Source organism: Penaeus japonicus, unplaced genomic scaffold (assembly GCF_977035675.1).
Source record: "Penaeus japonicus unplaced genomic scaffold, GWHDUDI00000001_assembly GWHDUDI00000024, whole genome shotgun sequence".
In the NCBI taxonomy this organism is placed as follows: domain Eukaryota; kingdom Metazoa; phylum Arthropoda; class Malacostraca; order Decapoda; family Penaeidae; genus Penaeus; species Penaeus japonicus.
The window spans coordinates 331119-355659 of NW_028234426.1; positions in this window are offsets into that span (position 1 = coordinate 331119).

Consider the following 24541-nt stretch of genomic DNA (forward strand, 5'->3'; position numbering starts at 1 on the left):
AAAAATTTAAAGGGGAAAATGGTAGGGGCGTGCATTTTGGGTGATTATTTTGTGTTTTTTCGCAAAACACGGGATTTTAGCCAAAAGGGGAAAAGGTTTAAGGTAATTTCTAAATCATTTCTTAGGCTTTTTGAGAACTATTGCTATGAAGGAAATTGCAATTCGCAAAAATTTTAAGGGAAAGGTAGAGGGCGCTGAAGTTTGCGTTTTTTTCCCTTGGGTTTTTTTCCAAAAACGGCGATTTTAGCCAGAGTAGCTTTTAAATTCTATCACTTTCTGGGCTTTTCACTTTTATTCTTTTTTCTTTTTTTGGTTCCAATTTGCAAAAAAATTAAAGGGGAAAAAAAATGAAAGAGGGCCTGCATTTTCCCGTTATTCGCATTTTTTCCTGTTATTTAAGAAATTTGCATTTTGGGCCCCTATTGCATGAAAATGTATTGATATTTTCCGCAAAAAATTTAAAGGGGAAAAAGGGTTAGAGGGGCTGCAGTTTTGTTATTTTTTTTTGTTTTTTTCAAAAACATGCGTTTTTAGCCAGATTTAGCTTTATTCTATCATTTTTGGGCCCATTGGGGCCTTTTGCATGCAAGGTATTCATATTTCGCAATAATTAAGGGAAATGGTAGAGGGCGTGAGTTTGTGATTATTTTTTTGTGTTTTTTGCAAAAAACTGGATTTTAGGGGTAGCGTAATTCTATCACTTTCTAGGCATTTTTTTTTTTTTATTTTTTTTTCTTTTTTTTTCCATATTTGGGCAATAAAAAAGGGAAAAATGAAGGGGCCGTGCATTTTGCGATATTGATTTTTTCCCTGTTTTTTAAAAAGTCTTTGGGCCCCTTTGGGCCCCTTATTGTTTGAAAGGGTTTATTAAATTTTTGAAATTTAATTAAAGGGGAAAAAAGGGTTTTAGAGGGGCTGCAGTTTGTGTTATTTCCCTGTGTTTTTTCGCAAAACACTGCGATTTTAGCTCGTTTTTTAATTTTTTTAATTTTTATTTTTTTTTTTATTAAAACTTTAAATAAAGGGGGCCCATTTTCATATTTTATTTTTTTTTCTTTTTTTTCGTGCATTTTGAAATTTTTAATTTAAAGGAAAAAAGGGAAGGGGCGCGATTTTTTTTGCTTTTTTTTTTCCCTGTTTTTAAAAAATCTTTTTGGCATTTCATTTTGGGGGGCCAAATGCTATGCAAGGTTTTGGCTTTTTTGCAAAAATTAAAGGGGGAAATGGTAAAAGGGCGCTGCGTTTGCTGTTTCTTTCCTGTGTTTTTTCGCAAAACACTGCGTTTTTTAGCCAGAGTAGGTTAATTCTGTCACTTTTCTAGGCATTTTCATCATTTATTCTTTTTTTTTTTTTTTCGTTGATATTTGCAAAAATTTAAAGGGGGAAAAAATGCACGAGGGCGGCCTCGCATTTTGCTGATATCGCAGATTATTTCTGTTATTTAAGTCATTGGCTATTGAGGCCTATTGTCTGCAAGGTATTGCATAATTCGCAATATTAAGGGAAATCGGATCGAGGGCGTGCAGTTTGTGATTAATTCCTGTGTTTTTTGCAAAAAAACACTGGATTTTAGCGAGTAGCGTACTTCTATATTTCTAGGATTGAGGATATTGCTATGCTAGGTATTGCTATTTCGCAATATTAAGGGAACTGGTAGAGGGCGCTTGCAGTTTGTGATTCTTTCCTGTGTTTTTTCGCCAAAACACTGCGATTTTAGCCAGAGTAGGTAATTTTCCTTTTAGGATTTTCATCATTTATTCTTTTTTTTCTTTTTCCGTTCATATTTCGCAACCCTTTAAAGGGGAAAAAAATGCAAGAGGGCATGCTTTTGCGATATTCGCATTATTTCCTGTTTTTAAGTCATTAGATATTGCGCTATTGTAAGACGGTCTAGCATATTTCGCACTAAATAAGGGCCACTGGAAGAGGGCGCTTCAGTTTGCTGCTAATTCCTGTGTTTTTGCCAAACCTGCGCTGTTTAGCCAGCAGTAGCGTAATCTATCATTTTAGGATGAGGCTATGCCATGCAAGGTCTTAATATTTCGCAATAATTAAGGGAAATGTCGGCGGGCGTTGCCGTTTTCTGATTCTTTCTGTGTTTTTTTCGGCAAAACCTGCGTTATTAGCCAGCGTCGCGTAATACTATCATTTCTAGGAATTTCATCATTTCTTGTTTTTACAAAATTCGATGCTATTCGCAATAATTTAAGGGACAACTGCAATGAAGATGGCGTGCTGCATTTATTGTGTGTGTGAGCTCCAGCTCAACCTAACAAACCCGAACCAATTCAAAACCCACCTTCACAATACCCCCCCCCCATGCAACTCATAGGGCTTGCCAGTGCAATCCTATCTCCCCAACACACACTTTCGGATCCTGGTCACAGGGGCGCTGCAGTTTGCTGATTATTCTGTGATTTTTCGCAACACCCTGCGATTTTAGACAGAGTAGCGTACTTCTATCACTTTTAGGATTTTAATTTATTTTGTTTCTTTTTTTTCGTTGATATTTGCAATAATTAAGGGGGAAAAAGCAGAGGAGGGGCGCTGCCTTTTGTGATATTCGCATTATTTGTTATTTAAGTATTTGTCATTGAGCTATTGCTATGAAGGTATTGATATTTGCAATAATTAATGGGAACTGGTAGAGGGGCGTGCAGTTTGTGATTATTTTTTTCTGTGTTTTATCGCAAAACAACTGCGATTTTAGAGAGTAGCGTATTCTATCCACTTTCTAGGCATTGAGCTATAGCTATGCAAGGGTATTGATATTTGTAATAATTAAGGGAAAAAGGTTAGAGGGCACAGCCGTTGACCTGATTATGTCCTGTGTTTGTTTTTTAGGAAAAAAAGCCTGCGATTTTAGCCAGAGTATTGTCATTTTCTCATTTTCTAGGCATTTTTTTATTTATTTTCTTTTTCCATTTTTTTACGTTGTATATTTCGCATTAGTAAGGGGAAAATGCAAGAGGGCGCGGATTTGTGATAATGCATTATTTTGTATTTAATTCATTTTTGCATCCTTGAGCTATTGCTATTGCAATGTCTTGGATATTTCGCAATACTAAGGGAAATGGTACGAGGGCGTGGCGTTTGCTGATATTTCCTGTGTTTTTTCGCCAACCACAGCGATTTTAGCCAGAGTAGTGTAAATTTCTATCACTTTTTTAGGATTGAGCCTATTGTATGCATGGTATTGATATTTCGCAATAATTAAGGGGAATTGGTAGAGGGCGGTGCAGTTTGTGATTATTTCCTGTGTATTTTCGCAAAAAAACTGCGCTTTTCGCAGAGTGCGTAATTTATCACTTTCTAGGCATTTGTCATCTTTATTGTTTTTTTTTTTTTACGTTGCATATTTCGCAATAATTAAGGAATAATGCCAAGCGGGCGCTGCATTTAGGATATTCGCTTTTATTTCTGTTATTTAAGTATTTCCATATTGAGCCTGCGTTCAATTTAATCTTAATTGAGGCAGGGCGCACTTTATGTAACGTAATCGAGGGGATTGCGCATGGACGGCGCGTCGACCGCGGAATTCACTATAATCCTTCATTATCAGGTGGCTAAACTGAATTTTAAGTTTTTTTGTTATTTTCAGGGTGTATATTTTTCTGTATTTTTTTTTTTGAGTCATTCTTTTTTTTCAATTGCAAAAATATTTTATAACACATCAGCGCATTTAATAAACCCGTTTATTATCAGATGATAAAACGTGTATTTAAGCATTTGGCTTTTTGGGGGTCGTATATAATGCTGTCTTTTTTTTTTTTTATTTGCTTTTTTTTTCTTGAATTTTTTAAAATTTTTAAATATAAGAAATAGGCATTTAACTTAATTGTTTCATATGGATTGCTCAAACGTGTTTTAAACTTTTGGTTTTTTTCAGGGTCGTATATATTACTGTCTTTTTTTTTTTTAGTGACTATTTTTTTAAATTGCTAAATTTTTTTTTAATATAACGAAATCGCATTTAATATAGTCCGTTTATTATAGAATGGCTAAACGTGTTTTTTAAAGGATTTTTGGTTATTTTCAGGGCGATATATTATATATTTTTTTTTTTTAGTGAACTTTTTTCTCTCAATGTTAAATCTTTAATAAAACCCGAAATTAGCGATTTAGTTTATCTTTTTGATTATCAGATGGCTCAAAGTATATTTAAAGCATTTTTGGTTTTTGGGGTCGTTATATTACTGTCATTTTTCTTTTTAGCGACCCTTTTTTTCTCTATTTTTAAATTTTATATAACGAAAAAAAGGCATTTAATAAATACGTTTCAATTTGAGGGGTTGCTCAAACGGTAATTTTAAGTATTTTTGGGTATTTTCAGGGTCGTATTATTACGGCCATTTTTTTTTCGTGCACCTTTTTTTCTCAATGCTAAAAAATTTTAATTTCAGAATGACCGACCTGTATTTGAAGATTTTAGGGTATTTTCAGGCATAATATTTGTAATTTTTTTTTGTGACTTTTTTCTTCAATTGCTAAAAACCTGTAATATAACGAATTTGGCTTTAATATAATCCCTTTATTATCAAATGGGGGCAAAGTGTATATTAAGCATTTTTTGGTATTTTTTGGGTCGTATATATTTCGTCTTTTTTTTTTTTTTGTGACCCTTTTTTTTGTTAAATTTCTAAAACCTTTATATAAAAGAAAAAAGGCTTTTAAAAAGATCTGTTTCATTTTCGAAGGCTCAAACGTGTTTTTTGCATTTTTTTCTATTTTCAGTGTCAAAAAAAAACGTCTTTTTTTTAGTGCACCATTTTTCTCTCAATTCCTAATTTTAATAAAAAAATAGCCATTTAAAAAATCAATTTTTTTTCAGAATGGTTAAAGTGTATTTTAATATTTTGGTTATTTTCATGGTCCCATATTTAGTATTTTTTTATTTATTCTTAAATATTTAAAATTTTAATCAACACAATTTAGCGCATTAAAATTTAAACCCCCTTTATTACAGAAAGGCCCAAAGTTATTTTAAGCCTTTTTTGGGTTTTTCAGTGTTGTTTTTTTTTTTTTGTCATTTTTTTTGGCCCTTTTTTTCTCAATTTCTAAATTTTAAAATAAGAAATAAGCGATTTCATATAATCCTTTATTATGGTGGCTCAAAAATGATTTTAAGATTTTTGGTTTTTTTCAGGGTGTTAATGTCGCGGTCGCGGCGCCCCTATGGCAATCGCCCCCGATTTGTTTAAAAAGGTGGCCCCGCCCAAATTAAGATTTTAAATTGAAGCCATTACTTTGCGGAAGTATCTTGAGCGGGGAAACAATATTGAAAACCCTGCCCCCGGCAACCCTTTTGGGGACATCGGGAGTTAGATCGTTGGGCCCCTCCTATCTCGTGCTTGGGTGGGCGTAGCAGTGACAAGTGGATGCCTTTCATCCTGGAACGATTCAGGCCATTCCCGCATCCTGGTGAAAGATGAAAATTAAAAAAATTAGTTGCGTTGCAGATGACCGATCATTCGCTGCATTTATTGTTTCTCGACGTAATGCGTTTTTCGCGCGCATGTCACCTTTTTTTAAAGTTTACATTTTTTAGGATGTAAGAGTTTTCATTTCAAAAGCTAGGAATAATTTTGTTGTGACATGCAAAACGTAATCTTTTGAACAGAAAAAATTCGAGATTTTTTGTAGAGAAGTGGGAGGTTTTTTTTTAAGCAGCAGCATCTTTAGAGTTTAATGGTTTTGCATTTTTACTTGGGTTTTTTTTAAAAGCTTTGCCTTTTTTGGATTTTATTCCGACATTTTTTTGTTTACATTGGGTTTTTTTTATTTTTCGTTAAATTTTTTACCTCTGGTTTTAAAAGATTTTTTATTTTTTTCTATTCCATTTTTAAAAACAATATTTCATTTTTAGTTTTTTTACGTGTTTATTTACTTTTACGTAGTTTTTAAATAATCGAAGTCTGTATTAAGAGCTGCCCGTGGGCTTCAGCAAGGGCCATGTGTATGAATTTTGGCCTACCTGAAAAAAACACAGAAGCAATAAGCTACAATTGGTGCCATTGATACCTTTTCGGGGGTTTGTTCGCTAGATTTTATTGTTTCTCTGTTCATTAGTAAAAAGAATAGAAAAGTACTGTTTTGTTTTTCTGCTTTCCCTGCACTTCTGTTTTTATTTTGAAGGTGACACGAGACTACAAGTAGGAGTAGTCAGCCCCACCAGCCCCAGCTCTCTTTACACGGGACCCCTTAGGGCTGACCCCTGGGTGGGGGCCCCAGTGTTGGGGGCCCTTGGGGGCGAAAACTTTTTTTCCCCTCCTAAATTTTTTTTCTTCTGTGTGATTTTCCCTGAGCCTCGGGGGCCCCTTGTGGCCCCCTATTCGCTTGGGGGGGGGGTTTGATTACCGTCCCTGCACTGGCAGGTTGGGCGGTGGAAGGTGTTAACCAACTCCGATCCTTAGTTGGTATGGAGAACGAACCAGGTTCCCACTAAGGGGGGGTGGGACGATTAACTGAAAGATTGTTTTTTTTATCCTCTTTGCTTTTGGGGTTAGGTTGATCCAAAAAGTAAGGGAAAAGGTAGTCCCCTCAGGAAAAGGGTTTGGCCCAGGGTTTCGGACTGGCCCGACACCAGATGATTGACCCCGGCTCCTTCCCCTCCCCAAGGGGGGGGGGGATCGCCCCTTTCAAAGACACTTTGACCAGTAATGGAACCCCGCCAATGACGACCCAGACGACACATTGATATCCCTCCAGAGAATGCAAGTGCTTGAACATACGATGCGTGAAAGAAAATCAATCCCTGCAGAATGTAAACCCCTTTATCATCAAGAAGGTCTTGATGGTCAAGTGGAGGCGGGTTTGATTTTGTCCGAAAATTGCGAGATGCAGCCTCCTTGTAAAGTCCCAATTTTAAAATTTCAGATTAAGGATTTGTTTAAAAACTGACGCAAATTAATGACCCCAGCGTAAAAGTAAATATTTGGGTTGGGCCCAAAAACCGTAAGGGGGTATCTTTCAAAAGGGGGGTTTGAGGACAATGGAGAACAAGTGAAATTCTTGAGGGCCATGAAAGACCAGAGCGTAGTAGACGTAAATTGTTGTCAAAGAAAAAGGGGGGGGTCGCGAAAAAGACCGGATTGGGGTTTCTTGACTTTTTTTCCACCAAAAATTCCTAGACAGTTTTAAAAACGGATATGGATTTTTCAAGTAAGACCTTTTTCAAAAGCCAATGCGGGTAATAGATGGGCCCAAAAATTTTTGGGCACACCTCATTAAGATGCTTTGGGTAAGGACAGTAACAAATTCACTTGCGGTTAAATGTATGGAGATCACGATACCACTGAATGCACGGAAAAAACACTCAAGTGTGCGAACTGTGGAAAGGGCCATCAGTCAGGCCTGGATTGCATTAGCCCGAAGAAGGGACTGAGAATTTAGCATACATGAGAGGCACGAAGTTAGTACCGTGAGGCCAAAAGAAAGTGGAAGGTTTGACAAGCAAACCAATACTTTTACGCCTTTAGCGTAACTAACATGTTTCCAGGCAATCAGTGTTAGTCAGCAGCTCGCAGTTAAAGACAAGGAAATTTCCGATTTGAAAGAAACAGTAAAGGAAATTGATGAAACAGATTAAGAAATTTAATAAGACAATTAAAAAAAATTGCTGATCAACCCAGCCCCAAAAAAAAACATCTTAAGGAGGGGCGATACCAAATCACAATTTTCCCGGGTCGCACCTTTTAGTCCAGGCGCCCCTACCAGAACTTCGTCTGGTGGGAGTTTCGCTCGTAAGAGCAGATCATCCTCCCCCGGGCGTTCTACGGGTGGAGGAGCAGGGGCCCTGGGGGATACGTCTCCAAAAATTCCCGAGAGAGGCCCCGGGAAGCGAGGGAGAGGAGGAGGGCCTCCTCCCAAAAAAAAGAAAATAAAAACCCAGGGAGGGCACTTCCGAACCCCATAAAACGTAATCCCGCGTATACCATTATTACAATGGGAAAATGTCGAAGTCTTAGATCAAATTTTTAACTCTCTGATTATTAGCCTCGTCTATGCCCGATATTATCGTACTGAAAAGAAAGCCATTTAAACGACCAATCTCGGACGAGGTCGTATCGCTAAGAAACTACCATCTTGTAGAAAAGAGCGAGAGGGAAGGGGGTGGAGGCGGGAAGTCGCTTTGTACATCCACCGGGAATTCCCTTTCATTAAAAGTGACGATTAATTCTATTTGGGGGAAAAACACGTCGATGCAAATAAATTTCAAAAACCGTATCTGACTATATGCTCAGCTTCTGTTCCACCTGATAAAAGTTATATATGGGGAGCTTTTTGCATCAGGACAGTTGCCAAACAATATTTAATTCTAGGTGATTTTAATGCTCGTCATACATCATGGGGTTCCCTGCGGGTGAATGGTAGAGGTGAGCAAGTAGTTAAGTTGATAAACGACTTGATCTGGTTCTTCTAAATGATGTTAGTCCACGCGAATAGACGATAATACCGGTAAATTTGAGCTTTATTAAACCTACAGGGTTTTCCCTCAACACTAGCAGCCAAGTGCCTGTGGCACACCATTGACGACTCTTTGGGGAAGCGATCACCTTCCTATTTGTATCATTTATTATGCGACACACGAGGACGCCTTCGGGCACCCAAATTTAAGTAAAAAGAGCAGATTGGGTCGCCTTCACAAGGAGCGTCAAGCTCGAAGTTGTTGGGAAACATTGATGATAAAGTAAACAATGTTAAAAAATTGTATTATAATGCAGAAATTTGGCAACATACCTAAGACTTCGACAGATAGCGTTTAAGCATAGATTTCCCATGGTGGACCAGAGTGCGCAGGGCGCTATGGGGAAACGAAAATAGGGCTACAGGCTTTTCCATAAATTTATATTACCAAGAGAACTTTCCGCAAATACAAAACAAGCGAGAGCTGGGGTCGTAAAAACAATCAGACAAGCAAAAGAGACCCCTGGCGAAGCTTTGTCTCTACGATAAATAGAAATACTAAATTTCAGGGGTTTTTGCCCACAGTAAATAGAATTAATAGAAAAAGAGCAATCAACTAAAAAAAGGGAAACATCATTCATGGGGAAGAAATTTGTTTGTTTAACCATTCGCCAGGCAGTTTTTGATACAAGAAAGCTGGGAAAAACTAAAACCCCTTTGATTCCTGACCACCAAGGAAGCGCCGAGCTGCAACCAATTCACTTTGCCAAGGAGATATTTTGATTAAAAATTAAGATCAAAACTAGGGAATGGCTTGTCCGACCCCCTAGAAGCTGTAGGGGAAACCATCCCAGCCCGATGGGTTTCGATATGAGATGATAAAGCATCTTAATCTTGATGACATGATTAAGTTGCTGAAGTGTACAGATATTTGGAAAAGCCAGATTTTTCCAAATTCTTGGCATTTCCCCCAAAAATCATTCCCAATTGAAAGGAGGGGGAAACCCCAGACCCGCCATTCTTACCGCCCAATTGCGTTGACAAGTTGTTTAAAAAAATTTCATGGAAAAAATTCGTTAATAGTAGGCTATTGAAAATTTTTTAAAATTTTCCAGAAATTTATAGTTGACAAAGCAGTGCGGTTTCCCAAAAAGGGACGCCCAAACTCCGATCAGCTAGAAAAACTGGAAATTTCATATTCATGAGGCATTTGCCAAAAAGCATTTTTTGATATCAGTATTTTTAGACATAGAAAAGCTACGACATGAAATTGGCGACATGGCCTACTCAGAAAACTTTATGCTGCGGATTACGTGGAAATTTCCTTGTTTTATCCAAAATTTCTTTCTGACAGACGTTTTTCTGTCAAATTTTTTCTGACAACGTCACTTTCTCGGACATTTTTGGCCAGGCAAACGGGGTCCCAAAAAGGAAGTGTCTTTTTCTCCCACATTATTTTTATGTATAATAAATGACAATTTACCATCTCCTCCGGAATCTTTAAAAACTCACGTACGCGATGATTGTGCAATTTTGGCACTCCAGCAATAAATGCAGAGTTCTCGGCAAATCAGAAACCAATTTGGGACTGGATATTTATTTTATAACTGGGGCCCCCAGTGGGGTTTTAGTTTTCCATAGAAAGAGTATTGGCGTGGTTTTTACACATAGGAGAAAGCCCAACATAGGCTAACTCTTAGACAACCATCCAATACCCATTCAAAACAGCTAGATTCTTGGTCTACTTTTTGATAGTAGATTAAATTGGAAAGACCCCATTGGTCAGTTTAAAAAATAAATGTCAAAAAGCACTTAAAATTTTTTAAAGTGCATTTCTGGACACAAATGGGGAGCTGATAGAAAGCCTTACTGATGTTATAAAATCCCCGATTAGTCTAAAATAGATTATGGGTCAATCGTGTATTGGCTCGGCAACGAGCTCAACTCTGAAAAGGGTTTTAAAGTTGTGCAGGAATGCGTGGGTTTTCGCGTCTGTCTTGGAGCCCTTAAGTGCACTCGCACCGGGGGCGCCTAGAGGTAGAGTCGGGGTACCTCCCTCCTCCGTCTTAAGACGCGGCCAGCTTATGTGACCTATGCCCGGGGGTAGCCAGGCAGCCCCAACATCCCAACAGGGAGTTTTGCGCCGGCGGGGAGGGCCCCAACAACGCGGCGGGGGAACCGTGGGGCAATAGGCCTCTGACCTCACAGATAAAGGGGGTATAGATCTCTCTACCCTCGATACCCTGGGGGCAGTCAAATATAGCACCGTGGGAAACACCCAATTTTTTTACCGTAGTAGACTGGCTACCATCAGCCAAAGCCCCGGGTCGGAGGTGGAGGTTTTCGCCCAGAGGTTCAGAGAGAAACTAATTAAACATCTTTCCTTTTTTCATTAATATACCGGGCGGGTCCAAGACAGAGAGTGTGTGGGAGCGGTGTAAAGGTCGACTGAATGTCATTGAGATTTCGATTGCCGAATCATTCATCGATCTTCTTGCCCAACTTTTTGCAATAGATAAAGCTTTAGATTTTGCCTATCGACGCCCACGATAGAAATGTCATTTTTTCAGACTCGTTAAGTTCAATTTAAAAGGGGGACTGGCGATCTGGGGCCTGGTTTATCTGCACAGTCTCAGGTGTTTTGTCTCTTTTATATAAAGCAAAATCCTCTCCTGTGGCGAGTGAGTGGACCGGAAACCTCACCATCAACATAAAACCAAAGAAGAAATTAAATGTGGGGACACAGCCCCGAAGAGACAGAGGGGGGAGGTGGTGTTGGCCCGCTAAGGTTGAATACAACAAGAATGGACCACCTCACCCCCTACATAGAAAAAGATTCCCTCCGCAATGCCAACCTTGCAATAGATTTTAACAAATCATATATTAACATCATGCCAAAATTTTCCCAAAACCCCGAGAAAAAAAATTTAAAAATTTTATTTCAAATAAAAAATATAAAATTTTAAATACAAAAAAATTATTATTCTGAAAATTTGAAAAAATAGTCAGTAAATTTAATATTTTTTTTTAAGGGAAAAAAAACTTTATGCCCTTTTATAGTTTTGAAAAAAATAAAATGGAATCTTTGGTTAAAAACCCTTTGGGCTTGTGCCGCGGGTTTGATAGCCAAATAAACCCAAAAAACAAACAAACAAAACAAGCTTCAGCGGAAGGCCCCTTCCAGCCTTTGTTCAACACGCTTGTCATGTCAGAAAGCGCTGTTCTCTCTCTTCGAGTAACCCTGGCTGATTTTTCCATCTCGTCCAGCAACCAGATAAGTTATTGGTCGTGTACAGTTGGTTTGAAATTCAGGTCGAGAGTGGTGATTATTGTATCAAAATTAACGCCAGGTTAACATAGACAAAGTGCCTTTTTTTTACTTTATTCGTGACTAAATTCTGCAGAAAACTATATATTGTGGTGTCATCTATGGGGACGCGTCAATTCGCCATATTCATTTATATTAGTCAAGCTAATATTCGTTTTCTTTTAATTGTTTATAACTGCTTGCCCCTATACGCAGTTATTTTAGTACAATTATTAAGTTAATCTATATTCAGTCTTTAGGATATTGCCTAGTATCATTCCGGTATTCCGCCTCCACATCCATTTTAGATTAATTTATTGGGGCGACATCAACCCCGATTTCTAAGTTGATTCGTTTCGCTATCTATCTATTTTTATTGTGTTAGTTAAGGTCCCTTTTGCTACTGTTTGTATACCATCGGATATTTCTATGTATATATATGTACACATCTTGAACGTCTGTGGAGCAAAAGCCAACAACTATAAAGTTCATTTATTTTTACATGTATGTCAATTATTCTATTATTTAATGATTACGGTATTTCTGCACATAATAAACGAAATTACCTGTGAAGTGTTTCTGAATCATATGTTTTAAATACCGAGTGAATGATTATTATTTTAAAGTTTGTATATTCATTTTAAATCATTTTAATTTGTTTCTCATTGTGGATACTTTGGCTGAAGGAGGATACGAAATACTTTACCTTAAAACTGGAAAAAAAATATTAATCTGAATATTGTATTTGAAACGAAGAGATCAATTTCAGCTTTCCATCTGAAGAGAATTATTCAAATATTTTATCCGAATATAAAGATTAACTTGAATTCTGTATCTGGAAAAGAAAAAAGATATTAACAATAGTATAATAATACAACTCTATCTTGATAATACTGGCAGGTTGAGCATACGTTAAAATAATTATCAAATTAAATCTATTGCACCAGTATATGTGAATGAGCGATGGGTATACTCCTGGCCTATTGATTTATAAATTATTAAAAAGAAACTTGGTCACAGAAGAAACTTATGTACTTAGCTGGAAGCTGGTTTCATTGTTTTTAAAAGGTTTGGATCACTACTTACCTGAGAGTTGAAGTCGCCTCCGATGATGGACTCTAGGATTACTACTTACCTATTGCTGTAATCTCAAGCTACATTCTGATTACTCTGAAGACTCGCACATATATGAATAATTAGTACACATCGAGTCGGTTTAACCATCCTCAACTTCACAATCATTCGTTCAGTTATTCGTTCATACATTCACACATCCATAGCACCCACCACCCCCCTCGGTTCGCACGCTACCAACCCACTTTCATACACGCATATTATGCACACCTACATCCGCGCCCACACTCCTGTTTTTCCCCTCCCCTCTCTTGCCCCCGATTCTTACACCCCCACACACACATGACGTTCCCAGACGTATAACTGGGTGGTGGCAGCAAAGGAAGAGTGACGTGCCAAGCGGCTAATTCTATGCATATACTCATCATCACACATCTCCATATTATACTCATTTGGCATTGAGCCATTGCACTGTCATTAAGTATATCTGCACACTACATTTAGTGGTAGGCGGACGTCTATTTGGTATTCAACGGCTACTACGCCTATTCGCACGGGGTATAGGGCGTCCCGCACTACTACACCTGTTTATTTGGTGTCCAGCGGTGGGATGCGACCTAGTGGTTACCTCCTAATTCATTCAATTAATGAGAGTCGAGAACGTGTGTTGTCAGTAGTTGTAGTAAAACCGATCGCGAATCTTTAAATTCATATTCATAACTTGGAAATGGGTAAGCGGACCAGAACAGGCAAACAGACACAGATGAACATTTGGATTCGTCAGGTAGCAATCCGACTGAACCGCTTACAGGGAATAGTACTTTGATAGATGGAACAAAGGGGTACTATTGGGTTAACCATGTATGAGGAATTGTCACAGAAGTACGAAGGCCCTCCAGACGCAATTTCTCGCTGTCCAAGAGCAGTGTACGACTTTGTCTAGGCTAATTAATGTAGGTGCTAGCACAAGTTCAGATCACAATATTCGTCCTGCCTCTAATCCATCTGATGCTTTATCAAGGTCAGAGCTTGTACCATTCGTGAGCCAATTCCTCATTTTAAAGCGAGATTCCAGCCTCGCAACCACTCCGTAGAAACCAAGAATTAGAAACCTGGTTGCGTCATGTAGAAAATGCTCATCATATGCACCAGATACTGTGTTGATTCGAGCGGCACGCACTAGTTGTCGTGGGGCAGCGGATGCTATTGTTAATTCAGCCATCTTTGATAACATTTCTTCCTGGGTAGAATTCAAAGAAGCTTTAAGGCTAAGGTTGCGTGGAACGTGTTCCTCAACAGATTTCCTTAAGCATTTAAATAGTTATACTCTTGGTGCTCTGACTCCCCGAGATTTCTTCTTGTCCATGATTTGGGATTATTTCTCAGAAATAAGGCCCCTGATGTTCTAATGAGGCGTACATTTCTCGAAGGTTTACCCACATGGCTCCGTGAAAAGCTTATACTCACGGAAGACAAGCCCTTGTATACACTAGTAGAAGCAGCCCAAAAACTCTGGCATTTTCGATGCAATGCTGGAAAAGTTGAGCAACCCCCTGTCACCTTTGATATGGCAGGTGCTCGTCCTTCTTCCTCTTCAAGGGAGAAAACTACTTCGGTTGCCAGGGAGAGAGCTTTCATTTTCAGGGTAATAGAATTTTACCTACCCCTAAGCAACAAGCTGTATCTCCTTCTCAGTATTGTAATTTTCATAGGATCGACACTCATGATACTCGTGATTGTCGGGCAGCCCAACGAGCTACTGTACGTTGCATAAGATGCAACAGACAAGGTCATTTAGCTTCAAATTGTTTTTTCGAGGCGATCGAGTGCCGCAGCAAGTCAACAACCGCTCAAACATCGGTGCGAACACAACCGATCACCCACAGAGATCCTAACCAGTAAGTGACTCTGCTCCCATCTCAGATAAGGTCAAAACTGGACGACCTTTGGTGGAGCTTCAAGTTAATAAAACCAAAACGGTATGTTTCATTGATAGTGGTAGTGAAGTCACTCTAATCAGAAAGTCTTTTCTAAAACAATTTCCTAATTTCAGCTCGCAACCGTCAGAGAGACCGCTGCGAGGTGCTGCAGGTACCATTTTTCAAACAAGGGAGGTAACGATGCTAACTTTCCAAATCTCAGATCGGGTAAGGTGCCGTCACCAGGTTTATGTTGTGGATGATGTTAACTTCCCGGGAGACATGTTAATTGGCATAGACTTTATCCGCCGGTTCAATTTTCAGCTCATTTTTAATCACTCACCTGCTCACAGCTATATTCTCTTTAACAGGGTTAAGCTACCGGTTTACTACACCGACACTGCTTTTCTAGGCCTGATATCCCTGCCTCGCTACCGCCTGCCTATTACGTGCCGTCGAAGTGACGCCGCATCCGAGGCCTTGGCAGCAGAATGCGCTCATACGATCACATGCCCTCCGAAGGCCGGTCGTTTCATCCCTTGCGATGTCACAGATGCTTCCGTAGCTCTGGCAGAAATCGTGGGAAGGACAGCGCAGGTATTAATACCACACAGTGTTGTGCACATAGCTGATGGACGTTGCCATGTCTGGGTGGTCAATGATCATGGGACGCCAGTTGTTCTTGAGCAAGGTTTCAGGTTGGCCAATTTGTCTCCGGTAACAGAAGTTTTCACTTCTCATACCCGTGCGCACCCCTCGACAGATCGAAATGACAATTTAGGTACCAAACAGATTCACCCTGAGTGCGTGGTGCAGGAGGTAAGCAATCCTTCCAATGTTGACTTTACTGATTTTGAAGATGATTTTGATTACTCTTTTGGCTTAGGTGATTTTGGCTATTCTTCAAATGACTTTGACGTTTTCCCACAGTGCTCGTTTGAAGTGTCTACTATTGGTAAGGATGGTGACCCAATGATGGAGATTCCACGAGCTGAATTAGACCATCTTTCGTCCATTAGACGAGGTGAGATCTTGCACTTATTGGAGAAATACTCTGCACTTTTTATGCTGACGCTCCGATGGGAGTCTTACCTCATCTACAGCATCATATACATACTACCACAGATGTTCCCATTAGAACTAAGCAGTGGAGATTGCCTGAAAACACTCGAGCTCACATACGGTCGAGTGCGACCAATTTAAAAGACGCATTTTGAGCATTCCCTCTCCTTGGCTTTCACCGTGTTTTAGTTCGTAGAAAGATGGTTCAACATTCTGTGTGATTATCGACATCTGAATAAATCACTACTAATGTACTTACCTATTCCAGGATGGATCAGGCGATAGATGACTCGCGGGAACCAGTGGTATACCTTGCGGATGCTAAATCGCATATTGGACCATAGAAGTCGCGCCGAGGACCGTCGAAGACGGCATTCAGCGACGGAGCTCGCTTGTTTCAATTTAAGCGATGCCATTTGGGCTTATACGCTCCGTCCACTTCCAGGTGCATTTCGCGTCTGAATCCATATTAGGTAAGCATGCTTTGGCATACTGAGACGTATGAATTCTATTCATTCGAGGAGCACTTGAACACCTAAGTGAGGTATTGGACCTTTTGTCAAGCGGGATTCAGACTGAATGTGTAGTGTCGTTTGCAGTCGACACTTATCTTCTGGGTCACTTGTAACACCCAAGGTATTCTTCCAGACCGAGAAAGTCAAGCGATATCAAATGTCACTTCTAGAACCCTCGTCAGTAGGCAGTTTTTGGGTGTACAGTTTTTAGAAGCATACACAATATGCTCAAGTAGCAGTCCCTCACCACTACTTCGTAAGATGTTAAATTTCGTGGAAAAAGTGAACAGGAATCGTTTGAGACTTTAAAGAAAGCGTTGACATCGGCTCCGTGCAGGAGGAAGCCTGACTTTTCCCGTAGTTTTGAAGTCCATACAGATGCCTCTGGAGTCGCAATTGGTGCATGTCTAATCCAGAAAGCGGATGACGACACCCTCGCTGTAGCTTATTTTTAGAAAGAAATACACTCGCGCGATGCAGAAAGGAATTACGCCAACAGTCTGATTTAGCGGCTCTATGCCGTGGTGGAGGCGGTACGTCATTTTCCACCCATATGTTTATTGGTCGCAAGGTTCTTGAAATTACGCACGAGATCATAGGCCTTTGGTATCTGTCGCTTTAAGCAGCCACAGCATCTGTAGCAGCGGATTAGAACTCGTTGGAGTCTACGAGCTCTCAGTGTTATGATTATGTCCCTTAGTTACAAAACCAGGGGTTCGTGCTCATAACGTCCCAGATCTCTTAAGTAGGAATTGTTAATCCCATTACATCAGGGAATCTAATCTCACTTTTGGTATCCTTCAGAGAGTGGCGGCAGAACAGCGCAGGTGACCCCTATGTGGATGTGAAATTGATAGCAGGTACCCTATCGATGAAGAGAGGCCTCCCCAGGAGACGACTTCCGTTGCCCATCTGGATGAATTTGGAGTTGAGGGACGAGTGTTTTTGTATCATCTTAGAACGCTTTCCAGAGCGTCTGATTTGTCAGTTTAGTGATACCTATGGAGTCTAAGAGAACACGCCCTAGAGTATGCTCATAATGATCCAACAGCTGCACACCCCAGGATTATCTTTCGTACTTACTGTCGTTTACGAGATCGATTACTATTGTTCCTGAATCGTTAGCTGCGACTATAAGAACGATACCGTACCTGGTCTTGTGCAGCATCGTCAAGACAACGAAAGGGTTTTTAGCTAGCCGTGCTATGCTTCAGCATATGCCTGATGTAAGTGCTCCCTTGGAACGTGTTTCTGGCCCGATTTGTTGGATTGGTAGTTCGGATAAAGGTAATTAGATTTGTGCTGAGTCATAGTGGACCATTTCAACCAGATTTGTTCAATTGAAAGTTCCGCTAGTTTTCTAAGGATGTCAAGAGGTTGTAGCTGGATGCTTTTATAAACAATTTTATCACTTTATTCGGGCGCCCAAAGTACTCTTATCAGAAAAAAAATAAACTCGCAAGAGAATTTAAAAACTCCGTTATTTCAGAGGGTGTGTGGAAATTAAGAGACAGACCGATGTCTTCAACAGCATACCCACCCCAGGCTAATGGTATGGTAGAGTGAGTCACGAGTGGTGAAAGATTGCTTCTCGCTACATCATCATGGCCATCCAGAGGATTGGATGATCTGCTGCCGTAACGTCGGTTTGCACTTAACACTTCAGTGCATCGCGAAGTGTAGTCATACTCGTTATACCTTCTTACCGGTCGAGATTCTTCTTTCCAGTCGGTGGATACGAATATGCAGAAGTGGACGCGGATGTCGGCCCCAGGATTTTCGTCAGAACTTGGAGACAGGCACGTAATACAGCCCATCAGGACCGGAGACAGCAAGGAAAGCTGGGCTGCAGACTACAACGTCGAGCTCGCGTAAGCCATGAGTTTAAGGAAAGGTGATCTTTCGGTATTACTACCGAGGCACACCAAACTATGGTTGGATCTTGCTCTCGCGCCTAGCTAGGATCGGTCCCGATGAGATTCTAAAGCGCTCGGACCGGGCAACATACGTCATCCACACACCCAGATGCCGGCAGATCTAACGAGATCCTGAAGATGCACGTATCGACTTCGCGCCTTTAAGCACGTGCTGATGTTCAAATTCAGCCCGCTGCCCATACGCCCCGAGCTGACGATATCTTCGTCATCAGATCCAGGTAGTGACGAGGATCCAGGTACGGCAGGAGTAAATTTGCAACCCTAGCAAACGGTACGAGCGAGTCTCGAGGCCTTTGGTGTTCTGTTTATTTTATGATTATTTTTGGGGTTGATTTTTCGGCGTTGCCTTTCTCTTTGGGTCGTGGACTGTTTGTTTTGTTTAACCGCGTTAAATTATGCAATGGACCCATCTTGTAAACCTAATCTTCATACTGTACTCCTTCTCGAGTGCATAGGGAGAATTAGTAAGCAGGGCAAAAATTGGAAAGGTGGCGATCCTATGTATTCTTTCTCAGCTTACCCTTCATTTACCGACGGTGGTGGAGGAGTTGTCGCGGTCGACGGCTCATGCGCAATCGCCTCGATTACGTTACATAAAGGTGCGCCTGCCTCAATTAAGATTGAAATTGAAGCATATGATTTGCAGGAACGTATCTTGAGCGAGGTAAGCAATATTGAACACAGTGACCCTGGCAACCCTTTGGCGACAGGAGTGACGTAAGATACGCTCTGGGCGTTATCATCTCCGCTGTTCCGGTCGCCGTAGAGCTGACAAGGGATCTTATCAACTGGAACGATATCAGGGCATTCCAGCATCCTGTTGCCTGGAAAGAATAAAGGGGCAATATAAACATTAGTTGCAGTTGCCAGATGCCACCCGCAGATCATTGTGCACTTTCTTGCTTTTCTACGACCGTAAAATCGCGTGTCGCGCCGCATCGTATCTTTTCAATGTTAATAATGTTTTGGATGTTAGGATGCATGTTAGACACATCAGTTTCATTTCAAATGCAGGCTATGTATTTGTGTTGATGGACACTGCAATACGTAATCTTTTGTAACAGAACATTCGAGTTTTATTGCATTTACAGATGGTCGGGAGGTAGATTTTTAAGCGCAGCATCTTTAGGACGTTTAATCGGGTTTGCATTTTTATTTATTTTTCGAGTTTTAAGGGCTTTTACGCCTTTCTTAGCGTAGTTTATTCACGACATTCTTTTTTCGTTACATTCGGGGTTTGTTTTTATTTTGTAAATTCTTTTCTGCTGCAGTTTGTAGAGTCATTTTGTATTTTTACTAATTCCATTTTAAAACAGTATTCTTTTTTAGTTATTTTACGTGTTTATTTTCCTTTACGTGTTTTTTAAGATAACTCGAAAGTTGTATCATAAAGAGCTGCCACGTGGCTTCCAGCGGAGCCGCTTACTGCCTTTGTCAACACGATGTTTGTAGAAAGCTATGTTACTTTTGAGTATGGCTGATTTTTCATCTGTCAGCCATAGATAAGTTCTTGGTGAGACAATTGGTGAAATTAAGGTCGAGAGTGTGATTCATTGCATAAAAATTAAGCAGTATAACTAGACAAAGTGCCTTTTTTTTTTTTTTTTTGAACTTTATTGTGACTAAATTCTGAGAAAACTCTATTATTGTGGTGTCATCTATGTGATGCGTCATTGCCCATATTCATTTATATTGTCAAGCTAGTAATTCGTTCTTTTTTATTTGTTTATAACTGCTTGCTATAAGCAGTCTTATTTTGTACAATTTGTAAGTTTATCTATTATTCAGTCTTTAGGATATTGCCTAGTTATCATTCGGGATTTGCTTATATCATTTTAGATTAATTTTATTGGGGGCGACAATCACCCGATTTCTGAGTTGATTCGGTTCTCTATCTATCTATTTTTTATTGTGTTAGTTAAGGTCGTTTGCTACTGTTTGTTTAATGGATATTTCTATGTATATATATGTCACATCTTGAACGGTGGTTTTACGAGTTGAGTCTGTGGAGCAAAGGCCAACAACTTAAAGTTCATTTATTTTTTAACTGTATGTTCTTATTCTATTATTTAATGATTAGGTATTTTGCACATCTCACGAAATTACTGTGAAGTGTTTTGAGTCAATGTTTTAAATACCGAGTGAATGATTATAATTTTAAGTTTGTATATTCATTTTATATCATTTTAATTTGTTTCTCATTGGGTATTTGGCTGAAGGGGATTACGAAATACTTTACCTTAAAATGAATAAAAAAGTATTAATCTGCATATTGTATTTGAAACGAAGAGATCAATTTAGCTTTCTCTGAAGAGAATTATTCAAAATATTTTAACGAATAAAAGCTTAATTGAATTCTGTTTCTGGGAAAAGAAAAATGATATAAACATAGGATAAGAAAACAATCTATCTTGATACTACTGGCAGGTTGAGCTACGTTAAAATGATTATCAAAATTAAATAATTGCACCAGTATATGTGAATGAGCGCTGGGTATATTGGCTATTGATTTATAAATTTTAAAAAAGAAATTGGTAAGAAGAAATCTGTCCTTAGTGGGAAGACTGGTTTCATTGTTTTTAAAGGTTTGGATTATACTTATGAGAGTTGATAGTCGTCTTGAAGATGATGAGATAGACTTGTTCTGAAGTGATTACCTTACTTTACCTATGGTTTGAAATCACAGTAAAGTGGTTGATTACTCTGCAAGGGTGGGGGGAAACCCCCTTTTTTCGCACATTGTATGAATATTAGTTTACACATCGATCGAGTTCTAGCACGCAGTCTCTCAACTGTATACTCACGCACACATTCGTTCAGGTTATTCGTTCATACAATGTCATCACATCGCTCATGCACCCACCACGCCCCTCGGTTCGCCACGCTAGCCAACATTTCTAGTTGAAGCTATTACACGCATATTATACACACATACATCACACGTCCCACACTCCTGTTTTTTCCCTTTACACTCTCTTGCACACGATTCTTACACCCCCAACACACACATGACGTTCCCAGACGTATAACTGGGGTTGGTGGCAGCAAAAAGGAAGAAGTGACGTGGCCTGAAGCGGGTAAATTTCTATGCTTATATATCATCATACACATCTCCATATTATACTCATTTGGTCATTGAGCCATTGCACTGTTCAATTAAAGTATTATCTCAGCGCACGCAGACATTTAGTGGTAAGGTCAGGACGTCTATTGTGAGTATTAACGGGCACTACGCCTATTCGCCACGGGTGTATAGGGGTCCCGCAACTACTACAAAACTGATTACAGGTTTAAATGCACTGATTTTTGTTATATTAAAGGAAAAATCCAATTGCGAGAATAAACAAGGTGCAAGAAAAAACAAATGAACGATCCTGAAAAGAATGCCTTAATAAATGCTTTAAAATACACGTTAGAGCCATTCTGATAACGAAACGGATTACAGTTACCTGTCATGATTTTTGAATATATTAAAGGAAATAAAGTTTGCAATTGCGAGAAAATAGGTGCAAAAAAAAAAAATGACCGAATCCTGAAAAATGCCAAAAAATGCTTAAAATACACGTATAGAGCCATTCTCAGTTTAAACGAATGGGCGATTTACAGTTGCAATGCACTGATTTGTTTGTAATTATATTAGAAAGAAAAAAATCAATTGCGAGAAAAAGGTTGTAAGACAAAAAAAAATGGGACGATCTGGAAAAAAAAATGCCTATATAAAAATGCTGAAAAAATACACGTTAGAGCATTCTGGATAACGAAACGGATTACAGTTCAATGCACTGATATTTTGCCATATTATTAAAGGAAAAATGCAATTGCGTGGAAGAAAAAACGTGCAGGAAAAAAAGAAAAAATGACGATCCTGAACAAAAAGCTAAAATTTTGTCGTTTAAAATACACGTTAGAAATGCCATTGCTGATAACGAAACGGATTACAGTTCAATGCACTGATTTTTGTGATATTAAGAGAAAAAGCAATTGCGAGAGAATAAAAGGTGCAAGAGTAAAAACAATAAAATGACGATACCACGAGAGTAAAAATGCCAAAAATGCTTAAAATACACGTTAGGAGCATGTTGATAACGAAACGGATTTTACAGTTCAATGCACTGATTTTTGTATATTAAAGGAAAAATCAATTTTGCGAGAAAAAAGGTTCCCTGCAAGAAAAAGAAAAGTGGACGATCCTGAAAAAAAAATGCCAAAAAATGACTTAAAATACTGACGTTAGAGCCATTCTGGATAACGAGAGAGACGGATTACAGTTCAATGCACTGATTTTTGCTATATTAAAGGAGAAAAAAAATCAATTGCGAGAAAAAAGGTGCAAGGAAAAAAAAAAAAGGACGATTCCTGAAAAAAATGCAAAAATGCTTAAAATAACGTTGTAGAGCCATTCTGATAACGAAAACGGAAGTTACAGTTCAATGCACTGGAATTTTTTGCTTATATTAAAGGAAAAATCAATTGTTTTGTTTTTACGAGAAAAAAGGTGTTGCCAGAAAAAAAAATGACGCCATTCCTGATATAAATGCCAAAAAAAAAATGCTTAAAATACACGTTAGAGCCATTCTGATAACGAAACGGATTACAGTTCAATGCACTGATTTTTGCTATATTAAAGGAAAAATCAATTGCGAGAAAAAAGGTGCAAGAAAAAAAAAAAATGACGATCCTGAAAAAAAAGCCAAAAATGCTTAAAATACACGTTGTTTTAGAGCCATTTCTTGATAACGAAACGGATTACAGTTCAATGCCCAACTGTGATTATATTGCTTATATTAAAAAGAAAAATCAATTGCGAGAAAAACAGGTGCAAGAAAAAAAAAATGTCGATCCTGAAAAAAAAAAAAAAAAAATGCTTAAAATACACGTTAGAGCCATTCTGATAACGATAAACGGATTACAGTTTCAATGCATGATTTTTGTTATAATTAAAGGAAAAATCAATTGCGAGAAAAAAGGTGCAAGAAAAAAAAATGACGATCTCTTGAAAAAAATGCGCCAAAAAATGCTTAAAATACACGTTAGGAGCCATTCTGATAACGAAACAGGATTACAGTTCAATGCACTGATTTTTATATATTAAAGGAAAAATCATAATTGCGAGAAAAAAGTGTGAAGAAGAAAAAAATGACGAATTGAAAAAAATGTAAAAAAATGCTTAAAATACACGTTAGAGCCATTCTGATAACGAAACGGATTACAGTTCAATGCACTGATTTTTGTTATTTATATTAAAGAAAAAATCAATTGTCGAGATGAAAAGGTTTACCCCAGCAAGAAAAAAAAAAATGACGATCCTGAAAAAATGCCAAAAAAAAATGTTAAAATACCACGTTAGAGCCATTTGATAACGAAACGGTAGTACAGTTCAATGCACTGATTTTTGTTATATTTAAGGAAAAACAATCAATTGCTAAGAAAGGAAAAAAGGTGCGTCAAGGAAAAAAAGAAATGACGAATCCTGAAAAAAGGCAAAAATGCTTAACATACACGTTAGAGGCATACTGATAACGAAACGGATGACAGTGCAATGGACTGATTTTTTTCGTTAATTATATAAAGGAAAAATCAATTTTGCGAGAAAAAAGGCTGCCAAGAAAAAAGATCAAATGACACGATCCTGAAAAAGAAAAATGCCAAAACATGTTAAACATACAGCGTTTAGAGGCCAGTCTGATAACGAAACGGATTACAGTTCAATGCACTGAGTTTTGCTTTATTAAAGAAAAAAAGGCAAAATCGCAATTGCATGTGAAAAAGGTGCAAGAAAAAAACAAATGAACGATCTGAAAAAATGCCAAAAATTGCTTTAAAATACAGTTAGGAGCCATTCTGACCAAACGAAAAAAAAGATTACAGTTCAATGCACTGAGATTTTTGTTTATAATTAAAGGAAAAATCAATTGCGAGAAAAGAAGCTGACAAGAAAAACGCCAAATGACGATCCTAGTAAAATTAAAGATGCCAAAAATGCTTTAACTACACTGTTTGAGCCATTCTGATAAGAAAGATTACAGTTCAGCACTGATTTTTGTATCTATTCAAGGAAAATCAATTGCGAGAAAAAAGAGTGCAAGAAAAAAAAATGAATCTGAAAAAATTCCAAAAAATAGTCTTGAAAATACTGACGTTAGAGCCATTCTGAGATAACGAAGTTACGGATTTTACAGTTTCTGTATGCCCATGAATTTTTCTGCTATATTAAAAGAAAAATCATATTGCGAGTAAAAAAAGGTGCAAGAAAAAACAAATGACGCATTGAAGAAAAAGCCCAAAAATTCTTAAAATTACAGTTAGAGCCATTCTGATAAC